Source organism: Scyliorhinus torazame, chromosome 10 (assembly GCF_047496885.1).
Source record: "Scyliorhinus torazame isolate Kashiwa2021f chromosome 10, sScyTor2.1, whole genome shotgun sequence".
Lineage (NCBI taxonomy): Eukaryota > Metazoa > Chordata > Chondrichthyes > Carcharhiniformes > Scyliorhinidae > Scyliorhinus > Scyliorhinus torazame.
The window spans coordinates 218,346,934-218,359,551 of NC_092716.1; the positions used below are offsets into that span (position 1 = coordinate 218,346,934).

General features: G+C 47.2%; 1 long non-coding RNA gene across 1 annotated transcript; it reads left to right on the top strand.

Moving 5' to 3' along the window:
• Positions 1-208: 208 nt before the first annotated feature.
• On the top strand, positions 209-3,676 carry LOC140384924 (uncharacterized). The gene is made up of 3 exons (XR_011933219.1): positions 209-294; positions 2,125-2,216; positions 3,529-3,676. It is a non-coding gene; the product is annotated as an uncharacterized lncRNA (long non-coding RNA).
• The last annotated feature ends 8,942 nt before the right edge of the window (positions 3,677-12,618 follow it).

A 12,618-nucleotide genomic window follows, 5' to 3' on the forward strand; every position in this document is an offset into this window, starting at 1 on the left:
TGTGAGGTCAATCATTTACTTACCCATTTGCAGCTCAATCACACTAAGTGGTGTTAAAGCACGAATGAGGAACATTAAAGTGTTCCCTTAATTTGCCAAGACTGGCTAAAGATTGTAACAGGAAACTGGATTCGAATGAGCATAATTAACAAAGACAGAGAACAATTCTGCCTGGGCTCCAGAGTAAGAGTTAGGCTGGGTACTGGCTCCGTACACACACTCCTTAGCGGTCAGGACTGAATATTAGCAGCACAGTACCTCATGGTTGGAATAGATAGATGATGGGAAGATTGGGTAAGTTGGAAATTGTTTCTCTCAATGAATGTCAGTCATCTGTAATGCATGGGGTAAGTGTGATCCTGTGTCACTTACATAGTTTGACATCCAATGAAGCACTTTGCATTGGCACCCAAAGAAGGGATCAAGGCTTAGCAAGGAGGGAGAAAAGGGGATACAATGTTAATGCAACTAATCTTTAGAAGTAACTGAATGAAATATAGCAAAGGAAGGGTGCTCGCTGTACTACCTGGAAGTGTATCTATTGGCCATCTAGTGATAGAAGTCAGATTCCTAGTCTAAGCAGGTGGGGGCTCCGGTGTTTCAGTAGTTGAATGGTGTCTGGGCTCTCACCCAAGCTTTGTTATATATTGTGGGCTGGGAGCCTGGGAATCCATTAGTCAGCTAAATCACCTGAACCCGAGAGAAAACATTGCTTGATTGACAGCTCTGGTTCTCTGATCTCTGTTATCAATTTCACAATGTTTCTTTACACAAGGTTAAGAGGTTTCAAGTGCTTAGATTTCGGATAGTGCAACTTTAAAGCATCTGGATGATGACAGATTTATTGAGGTGTGGCAAAAGGACTATTTAAACATAGTGGAAAGTTATGAATAAATGGCTTTTAAAAAGTATTTTTACACACCCTATTGTCACTATCGGCTTTGTGGTGTAGTGGTAATGTCCTTACCTCTGTGCCAGATTCTCTGTGTTCACGTTCCAATTCACGACTTGATGACTATGGAAGGTTTTTGCATAACATTGCCAAACAGACTGAGGCAATATGCTTGAGACAAGTGGTAAAGAGCAGGAGAGATTTCTAGTCAGCCATATCTCAGAAGGCAACAACAAACCACTGCAGTACTTTGCCAATTATAATCATGGACTAACCTAATGGAAGTCCATGGTCATCACTGCCCTCCTAGGGCATGGTATCTGAAGGGGTAGACTGTCACTATAGGGTTCATGATTCTCTACAGTGTATAGTGGGTTAATAGCATGGAAGTGCCGCACTTGGCATTGTGGGCATGAGGGGCATTGTGGGCATGAGGGGATGTAAGGCATGGGTGAGGGGCATAATTTTGCATTGGACATGAGGCGAGAAAGGAGATGTATGGTGGGCATAATGTCATGAGGGCATGAGGTTCCATAAGGGTTGGCTGGGAGCCTTGCTTAGTATAGGAGGCATGAGGCACCATGGGTATGCTTAGAGAGGCATACATTGGTATGGAAGGGCATGAGGAAGATATTTTAAGCTTGTCTTTTAAAAGGTTCCCCACTGCAAACTATAGTTCACAACACCTCTGAGCTGCCAGGAACCTCAACTCATTAAAATCCAGGCCTGACTCCATGAACATTGCATATGCCTTGGACATGCCACTCCCTGCAATGGAGCAGGCTAGGTTGGGAGAGCAGGATGTAGGCTTTTGTTCCGAACCAGCCCGCACCAATAAAAGGCATTCCCAAACATCGGAAACCCTGTAAACGGGGTTAGCAATCCTGGAATCCTGGACCTACCAGCATTTTTAAAAGGCTCCCATGTCTTCGCAACTTGGTGAAAATCCCGGCTTTGAAATTTAGACAAGGAGGTCAGAAGGGTTTAATTTCTTCTGCTACTACGCTAGTTCACATATTTGCATGACATTCTGTTGCTTGTTGTTCTAATGTAGTCATTAACCTGTTGATTAAATGGGTCGCTACCAGAAGTGATCTTGGCTCGTCAGGTTCCAGGAATTTAATCAGGGTAGTAGAATTAGTTTTAGATTGATCAAGCAAAGAATCAACATGAACATGATGACTTAAATGACGTTGTTCTGGGCAGTAAATTATTGTGGTTTTGTGAAACAGAAACAAATGGAATGGTAGACCGAGGGAGACATGCAGCCCATGTTGGATTTTCATTCTCTGGAACTGCAGAAGAATGAAGTCAAAGCTAGGAGGTGGGTTGGAGCTTTGTTCCTTTTTTACCACCAGTGGTTTATACACAGAGTATGCCTGGCAGTAATGCTTTATATCCTGCAGTAATAAATAACACAATGATTTTTTTGCAATATTCTTTCATGGGATGTGGATGTCACTGGCAAAGCCAACATTTGGTGCTCAGCCTTAATTGCTTTTGAGCATTTCAGAGGACAGTTAAGAGTCAAACATTGCTATGGGTCTGGAGTCACATGTAGGCCAGACCAGGTAAGGATGGCGGATGGCAGTTGATGATAGTTCCATGGTCACCATTACTAAGACTGGCTTTATACTCCAGATTTATTAATTATTCTAACAGCTGCCGAACCCATGTCCCCTGGGTCTCCACATTACTAATCCGGTGACAATACCCCTATGCCACCATCACTCTCTTACCGATTGTCATTAAAATAGCCTTTTGCATCAATTTGACATGACTGGTGCTACAATGACTAACATCTGGATAAAACAGTCAACAAGCAGACAGATAAAAAGTCACAAACTTAAAAGATACTTGAAATTACTATGACCAGCACTTTGCAAAATGTTCCCATGTTTAAAAAAACAGAAATTTTCCAATTAAGGGGCAATTTAGCTTGGCCAACCCACCTACCCTGTACATCTTTGGATTGCGGGGGCGAGACCCATGCAGACCTGGGGAGAATGTGCAAACTCCACACGGACAGTGACCTGGGGCCGGGATCGAACTCGAGTCCTCGGCACCAGGAGGTAGCAGTGCTAACCACTGCGCCACCATGCCACCAAACTTCCCCATGTTGCTACTCAGGTGTAGCCTTTGGTATGCCTTCTAATAAAACAAAACTATTAAGTAAAAACAGTTATTAAAAAGTTGCTTGAAACCTTGTTAACTGCTTTCTGGGAATCACACTGCCCGTAGCAACACCTGCACCCCCCCCCCCCTCCCCCCAAAGGATCGTGGTATGAACACCTTAAAGAGCATCTGTTGTGTGCTGCACATTGTTGCATCTGGGGCACAAAGTGCCAGATGGTGCTCCTTTCATAATCCATCTATATCCAGATGCTCTGGAATATAGCCCAGACAGATAAATTCATTTGTAGTTCCCAACTTACCCAGGTGAAGCTTTTCCAAACTTGGCATTGATTTTATGATGTAAGGTTACTGGACAATTGCCAGGCACCCTTGACCATGGTAGAAAGAGTCGGGCATATTTCTGTCCTCTCCCTCCCAAGAGACTCCAGATAAACCTCCCCTCCTCCAAATTTTAATAAGTTGTTTTCCAATAACTTGACATGTTCTTCTACCTATTCCAGCCAGGAGGTGCTCTGTTGCCAATATCCAGTCCTGACCCATGAGAAGGGCGTGTACAGAGCCATACCCAGCCAAGCATTGACTCTGGCATCCAGCCAAATTTGTTCCTTCTCTTTGTCGTTTATCTTCATTATAATCTGGTTACACTGTGCAATTCACTGTTTGTTGCATTATTGACATGTTCATTAAAATGCATCATTACATGGACAAAATTGTTAAAAGTGTTTTGTTTCAGTAAGATTAATTTATCAATATTTTACCATGTTTTTGTTCTGTTCATCTTCAATAACAACATTCATTTTGAAGAGCTGTTTAAAATATAGATGGTTTTGAATCAGCTAAAAAAAAAATCTTTCTAGCCAATCAAAAAGCAAATGATGGAAGATTGACATAGACAAAGATTTATTCATTGGTGATGGCCTATTGAGACAGAAAGCCCAATCTAATAAACTTGTCAATAGTGAGCTGAGGGTTAGAATAAATTAACCTTCCTTTGTGCCACACAAAGACCTTTGGACTGATGAACAAATGCTTAAACAGTCCATACAATAAAAAGTAGAATGAACAGTAATTTTGTAATAACCTCAGGGTCAACCAGGAGCTTAAATCAAGACTGCAGCAGAAGGCAATGGATAAATCTTCACTTTAGGCTAATAACTCTCAGGTTGGACATGGGTTGTGATGGCTGGTCCTAAAAGCACTGGATTCGGGGGAATAAAAATCAGATTCGGCATCAGCACTCAGGTCAAATTTAACACTTGTCAATTGGCAGAGTGAATGAGTTAAAATCAAATGGCTTTCCCATTCCATTCTTGTTGGTCTGCAACTCTAACGTCACTGTTTTCTGGTGCCTGATGAGGCTTCTTCCAGAATGTGGCGGGATTTTCATTACAAATGGCTAAAAGGTTCCATTAAGTGCTTGGGTTCCTGATAGAATTGTAATCCAGTGATGTATTTTGGAAGGAAGGAGGAAATGGTAAAATGTTGACATTGGGATTGCTGGAACAGGCTGGAACAGTAAGGCGGACTTACATACAGAAACCCTTGAAGCGCCTATCTCGTTGCGAGCGTTGAAGTAAGACTTACGGGATGTTTCGCGATGGCTGGACCGGTCACTTTCAAGGGTTGGTCTGCATTGCTGAGTGACCCGGTCAGAAGAAGAAGCAGAAGGGTGCAGGAGGATGCAGAGGGGTAGCAGCAGAAGGGTCGATTTGAACTTGGACTCTATTCTTATTGTCCCCAGGGGCTTCCCGCCTTTCGGGCGGACCCTGTACCTGGTTCCAAGTGATTGGACTTTGTCCCAATCACTTGGTTCGATATTCTCCAATGCTGGAGCGATTCCTTGATCGATGGGCGGTCTTGAGGTGATCGTTCACCTCCCTTTGTGTAGGCTCCTGTTGGCGCCGAAAAGTCTGGGTTGGCTTTGTGTCTAAAATGTTGCACATTGTTCCCGGGGATTGCTCATTAGTATGCAGATGGCTGGTGTGTTGTTGTGCTGATCGTTCCAGGTATCGATCTTGTCTGGCCTTACCAGGGGTGAATACACAGTTTACCTGTAGCTGCTTGTTTTAGTCCTGTTGGCTGATTTTCCCATCAGCCTTTGCCGTTCACCATTTTAAATCGGGGTTAGCCATTCTAAATCGGGAGTTAGCCATTTTAACTGGCTACATTCCCTCCTTGTGATCCTAACGCGAAGCGTGAAGGATCACATCATTATGTTGCTTTCCATTCCCTGACCTGCGGGTGGGGGGGGGGGGCACTTCCTTCATGGCCTCTGCACTGACCATAGCTATGCACAAAATGTTTTAACTAACAATTCTAAGGGCGCTATGTCAGACAGGGACATGCATTACAAAACAATAAACTGGGAACCTCTAACTTATTCTTAATATACTACACTCACTTAAACATTCCATTACCCTACCTTCCTCAATCATACAACAAAATCATAGCATTTCATACAGTCTTTCCTGGCTTGGCAGTCAAGCTCAGGATCATACAATTTGCTCATGAAAAGTTCTTTATAGTTCTTTATTTACAATAACAATAAACACAAGTGAATGTACTTTATTATAGATCGCGGGGATCGGGTGTCTGATCGTAACCAAACATAGGGGATCTGATCCTATATACCGGGGTTCGAGCGCGGTAGGTTCTCCTTCTCCATTTCCGTAGACGCATAGTCTGCACGATGCAGCAGAGTATCGCCAATGCTAGCAGTGTTTTGATCACTTAGGACAGGGCACTATGAACCTGGCACACCAAGATGATGTAGTGTCGCTGGTGACTGGGCTCTGGGTACTGCGGGAAAGTGAAACATTAACGGCTGGGGGTCTTGAAGTCATGGGGTTCGCGTTCACGCGCATCCAAATGTCCAATAGCACAAGGGTGATCCACTTGAAGGAAGTCCTCATGGCTGTTCTCTTTCCTTTTCTTTCTTTGTTTTCTCCGGTCCTGGAGCTTCTGGAGTTCTGTAGAAACAAGCATAGTGTCTGTAACTATCTTTGTTTAATATCTGGTACGCTAGTGTGTCTGTCCTGTAGTGCCAATTACTCCCTTTATAATTGGTCACTATGTTTGACTCCCTCATTTTTTTTTCACAAAAAACAAATTTTAGGACACGGCACACTTCCCAATAATGAACCAGTGCTGATTTAGCATCCAAATGTTCCAGGATGTAAATAGCAGATGGCTGGCAACCTAAAGGTTACCTAAACAAAACAAAACGTTTTGAACAAAAAATACCAAATGAGGTGCGTATGGGCCGCGACGGGTAAGAGTTGGATGGAGTCCCCGGGTAGGACGGCAACCAATGCCGTGTCTCCCCTACCCGAGCGTAGTTGACCAGAGGGGGGGGGGGGGGGTTCCCAGGCAGGGCGGGTCTCAAGCCATTTCTCCACTGCCTGAGCAAGCGACAAGAACGGGCAAAAAATGTAGTCATCGTGGTGGGGCTGCCGTAGCGGTTCTATCCTTTGAACCAGAAGGGCAGTTACGAACGGGCGTCTGGTTCCGTAACCAGTCTCTGCAGACAAGCTCTCAGAGGTTTCTGCTGAACTGGTGAGTCTCTGTAAGCAAGTCCTCAGAGGTTTCGGCCGAATAGTCGTGGGGCAGTGAGAAAAATTCTCCTGTCGGACATACAACATTTAACAAACTTACAAACAACATAAAATGTTCTGCAGGTTCCATCAGAAAGGACAATACTTCTCCCAAGCGGTTCCTTTAAAACATCACCTGGACACCTCAGTTCTCGGTTGCGAACAGGGTTGCAAAGGGGTTGGCGGTCTGGGAGTCAGACCCAAAGTCGTCCTCTTCTCCCGGGTGCCAAACTCTGGAGTGGATTAGGGCTGAAAGGGCTGCATGGTGTGAGTTGGGGTTGCTCTCGTCGTTGCGGACGAGTCTGAACGAGTTGTCACGGTGCCAATAATTGGTGTCGAGTTGTATGGGGACAAAATCGGGGTCGTCAGTGTGGTTCGGTGGTCGGTGGTGGGGCTTGTTCAGGAAAGTGATCAGGAAGGGATCACTTGGATCGTAGTCGGAATCGCTGGGTGTGGGTCCTGTTGCATGGGGATAGTAGGGAGACGTGCTGTGGCTATCGTCCGAGTCACAGTCGCAGTCTCTGCTGCTGCAGTCTGTGGGCGTTCCGGGGCGGAGTGTATATTTCGGGGGTGGAGTCGAGGTCGAGTCCGTGGCTGGGCTGGACGTGGTGGGGGTTGGTAGGTTACGTTGGCTGTGGGCGGGGTGTGGTGTGCTGTGTCGAGCATGACATGGTGTACGTGGTTCGACTGTGTTCCATAAGCCTTCAGCTGGTTTATATGAAACCACAGTCTTACCATTGGGGCACTTTATTTTATAAACGGAAGGGCTTACTTTATCTGCAATGGAATATGGACCCGAGTATTTTGGTGACAGGAATGTGCTGGGGTTATATACAGAAAGCATCACTTGCTGTCTGATACTATACTCAGTCGCATGCACTGTAGCTGAGCCGTTTTAACATTTGCAACTAATTGCTCCACGGCTTTCTCGTGTGTGAGGGCCGTCATTTCGGGGCTGGTCAGGTCCAAACCTAACAAATATTCTGTGCCTTTCATGGGGCGTCCGGTCATGAGGGTGTGTGGGGTGTAACCTGTGGAGGTAGAAATAGTGTTATGCAACAACATCAGCGCAAAAGGGAGGACTGAGTCCCAAGTGGTGTTGTTCTGCTGGACCATTTTTCTGAGGGTGGTTTTTAGGGTCCGATTCATGCGCTCCACGATACCACTCGACTGTGGGTGATATGCTATGTGGAATTTTTGGGTGATGCCAAATATCGTGAGGACGTTCTGCATGACACGTCCCGTAAAATGGGAACCTTGGTCGGATTCAATGCTGTGGGGGAGTCCCCATCTTGTAAAGATGTGGTGGGTCAAAATCTTGGCTGTGGTTTTTGCAGTGTTTGTGCAGGCTGGGAATGCTTCCACCCATTTTGTAAATGTGTCAATTAACACAAGTACATATTTATAGCCATTCCTGCAAGGGGGCAAAGGTCCTATAAAGTCAATCTGGAGGTTAGTCCAGGGGCCATTAACGGGTCGGGTGTGGCTGAGTTGAGCCTTTTTGGCATATCTGTCCGGATTATTCTGCGCACAGATGAGACAATTCTCTATGTAATGGTTTACATCTTCCTTTAAATTCGGCCACCAACAAAGCAGCTTGAGGTGGGCTGTAGTGGGGTCAAATCCCTGATGTCCATGACCGTCATGGAACAAACAAATCAGTTGATTCCTGTCCTGTTCAGGAACCACATAAGTGGTGTCTTTTAACACCACACCGTCATGTGTGGTCAGTGTATTTCTAAACCTCTCGTAGGATGCTGGATACTTCCCTTTTACAATCTCCGTGAGATTGCTGTCCTGCTTCTGGGCATCTACTAGATCCTCGATCTTTGTCTGTGAGACCTGAACTGCACTCACTGGCGCGCTTTCGGGGGGATTCCAAAAATACCCATGTCTGGAACCTGCTTTAGCCAGTGCGTCGGCTTTTACATTTCCAGGGAGGGAGGAACGATAGTGGCTGCGGACTTTGATTATCCCAAAAGTCCTGTTCTGGGCTTTTTCTAAAATATGGCGGAGCAATGGGGCTGAGGGGAGGGGTTTTCCGTCTGTGGAAACAAATCCTCTTGCTTCCCACAGGGCAGAAATTCCGTAAGGCTGTTACAGACATAGAGGCTGTCCGAGTATATGTCTGCTGGGTTGGGGAAGGAATCTGTGTGCTCAACTATATATGCGACGGCCGCGAGCTCTGCTGCCTGCGCGCCTAAGTGTCCGGGTAGTTTTAACAATATTTCCTCGAGGGTGTGTCCCTGCGCGTCCTCGACATAGATACCGCAACCTGTTATGCGCTTCCCATCCAAGACTGTGGAAGATCCATCCACATAAATCTTTATGGGCTCACACGTGTCCATGTGCGGGGGGCTCTGAGTTGAATTATCTATCTTTCTGGGGGGTGTTTTAGTGATAAAGGGGCCTGTGTTGAGGTGTGGAGAGATAATCTGACATTCATGGGGGGTTCCGGGGTACTGTAATTTGTCGGTTAAATAGGTGTGTGTCTGTGTCCTTTTCACAGTGATGTCCCGTCCCTGCAAGAGAAGGGTCCATCTAGCTGCTCTAATCTGGCTTACTGTACCGTCCTTGAGTCGTCCGTCCAGTAAAAGTTGGGTAGCGGTATGTTCGGTGAGAATTGTGATGGGGTTCAGTCCGGTAATATACAAAAAGCACTGGATTGCCCAGAAAACTGTGAGCAGGTGCCTCTCACAGGCTGAAAATCCCTGCTCCACAGCATCTAAAAGTCGGGAGGCGTAAGCTAAGGGTCTTAACTGGTTGTGCCGCTCCTGGAGGAGCACGGCCGAAAGGGTGCGCTCTGTGGTTGCTACCTCAATGGCGTAAGGGGAAAACGGGTCTGGAACTTGTAGTGCGGGGGCTGCTATGAGTGCCTGTTTTAAAGAGTCCACAGCATCCATATGCTGCGGAAGCCATTTCCAGGGGGCTCCCTTTTTTAGGAGGTCGGAGAGGGGCGCTGCCTTGCTGGCGAAACCGTCAATGTGGTTTCGGCAGTAGCCAACCAGTCCTAAAAATGACCGGAGGGCTGAAACGTTCTGGGGAAAGGGCAATTTAGCAATCGAGTCAATCCTTTTATGCTCGATCTCGCGTTTACCGTGCGTGATAATTGTTCCCAAATATATCACTTTTTCTTCCAAAATCAGGGCCATTTTGGGGTTGACTTTACAACCAATTGAATGTTGTTCCAGGTGTTCCAGGAGTTCGGACAGAAGCTCAATGTGCTCTTCCTTGGTGTCTGTCTGCAGTAGTAGGTCGTCTACATACTGTACCAGACATTCGGGGCGAGAGGATTTGGCTAAACCATTTGCCAGCTGTCGGTGGAATCCTTGTGGCAGGCATGTCCACGTGTACTGCTGTGCTTTAAAGGTGAAGGCAAATTTGTACTGGCACGCCTTTGCCAATGGAATGGACCAGAATCCATTACTGACGTCCAAAACCGTGAAGTATCTGGAATTGAGTCCCTGCTTGAGCAAGGTCTCGGGACTTGTTGCTACGGTGGGGGCTGCTGCGGGGGTGACTTTGTTGAGTTCCCGATAATCGATGGTCAGTCGCCATGATTCATCGGGCTTTCTCACTGGCCAAATCGAGGCATTATTAGTGGAGGCTACTGATCTAAGTGCGCCCTGCTCTAATAAGCTTTCAATTACTTTTGTGATTTCTCCCTCTGCCTCTTGGGGAAATCCGTACTGTTTTTGGGGTCTAGGCTCAGGTCCTTTTATTTGTACGGAGCCAGTCATCCGTCCACAGTCGTGCTTGTGGGTCGCGAATGCTGCCCTGTTCTTTTGCAGAACTGCCCTAACCTGCTTGTCCGTACTAAGTGTGGTCGGGTTGAACCAAAATTCACCTACGGCACTAATTTTGTTCATATACTCTCCTATGTTGAGCGTTGCGGGGGCTCTTGCGGATTTCGCCATCTTCCAGACACACTGGTTGACTGGATCAAATGAAAGGTGGTGGGAATTCGTGAAATCAATTCCCAGAATGTGTTCTGCTGTGGGGGGCAGGTCAACTAAATCTACGGGGTGCTTGGTGGTAATGCTACCAATTTGAAAGGGTACAGGGGCTGTGATGGGTCCCTGCTGTGAGTGGCCTGTAAAGCCGCTGAGGGTGATAGTGGTGTAGTGGTCCACGTGTCTTTTTGGAACATGGTGGAGGAATTTATTGTGGTGCGGGACCCTCCTGTGTCCCAGAGAAATTCGATAGGCTGTCCCCGAATTTTTGCTGCAACTACCGGTCATCCTGACCTACCCAAAGGGTGTCACAGACCCAACTGGGAGAGCCCGTACACCGCCAGTCCGTTCCGATCTAGTCCGTCCGATCTGAACGGGCGCTAACGCTATGAATGGGCTCTGTCTTTTTCTTAATCAGAGTGCCCGTCTGCTGGGCTCTCTGTGGCTTTTTAGGGGCATTGCACTCTTGCGAAGTGTCCCAACTGTCCGCAGTTGTAACACTCTTGTGACTTGGGTGGGGGGCTGTTCTTTCCCTCATTCACCCATGTGTGGTTCTGGTGTGTTTTTACTGCCTGCATATCTGCGCCGGCCTGCTTTTCCTCACTATCCTTAACGGTGGGTTTACTTTGAACAGATTGTTCCCAAACGCGGGACAATCTCTTCACTACCCACTTCTCTTATGGGCCTCCTCTGAGGGATCATAACTCGTACAAGCTTTCTGTCCTGTTTCTGTGGCATGGGAGATAAGGGTGCGGGTCCATTTGGCCATGTTGTCTGGGGACAAATGGGCACGGTCTACGTCTCCAAAGACTGCTGCGAAGTGAATCCACAGGCGTCCAGCGAACGCTGTGAGGTGCTCAGATTTCTTCTGCCTACATTTGTTGAGGCCATCTACGGGGTCACCCCGGTTATACCCGAACGCATCCAGGATCGCGGTATGCATTTCTGCAAGGGTGGCACCTCCTACATTCTGTGGGTCGGGAAGGGCTGCTGCTACTGACGGGTCTAAACTTAAAACTGTGAACTTTACATGCTCTCGCTCATCCAGGCCGTACATGTGCGCCTGATGTCTAACTGTGGCAAAGAAATGGTGGGGGGCTGAGGTGGGGAGGAACGGTGTGATCTTCTCGCACGCGTCCTGTAATTGGGTCACTGTTAAGGGGGTGGAGTAGAGAAATTCTGCATCGTCCGATGTGGCTGTGCGGTGGGTGGTGACTGGGTTCATTGGAGCGTGAACTATCTGCTGTGTGGGGGGTTGGGGCACTTTTCTCTTTTGTGGCTTTCCCTGCGCACATGTTCCCTGAACATATCTCTGCGCTGTTTCGTTTAACTCTTCCCAATCAGGGCCGTCTTCCTGATCTAATTTTTCCCCAAAGGTTTCCTGAAAACCTTTCTGAACTGAAAGCAGCGATTGTAGCTCTGCAATCTGCTTCCGGCACTTTGCGTGATCTAGCGTGCTTTGTCTTTGTTCTGTGGTGGCAACATGGAGTGCTCTTAATGCTGCCTTTAGATCGCTACACTGTCTCTGTATCGCTTCTACCTGTTTTTCTGTCTCCTCTCGTACCAGGACTGCACGTTGCGTGTCCTGATGGGCCTTTTCGTATTGAGACTGAAGCTGCTTAAATGCGCCAGACAAGACTGGTGAGCCCTTTTGGCATCCTCCACCTCTCCATCTTTTGCTGCCAATTTCCTCCTCAATTCCATATTCTCCTTTTCTACTTCGCTTACATCGACCTTACTCATCCGATGTATGCCCTCAACATCTTTGAGGAGCATCTTAACGACGTCCTCTGTGCCTCATAATTGTGCCAAACAGGACACGATTGCCATCGGCTTGCGAGCTTTTCCCAAGCTCTTTTTGTGGACCTCGCTCAGGTTCTTCCACCAAGTATGTCCTATACTCCCGGGACCTGGGGCGAAATTCTCCTGAAACGGCGCGATGTCCGCCGACTGTCGCCCAAAACGGCGCCAATCAGACGGGCATCGCGCCGCCCCAAAGGTGCGGAATGCTCCGCATCTTTGGGGGCCGAGCCCCAACATTGAG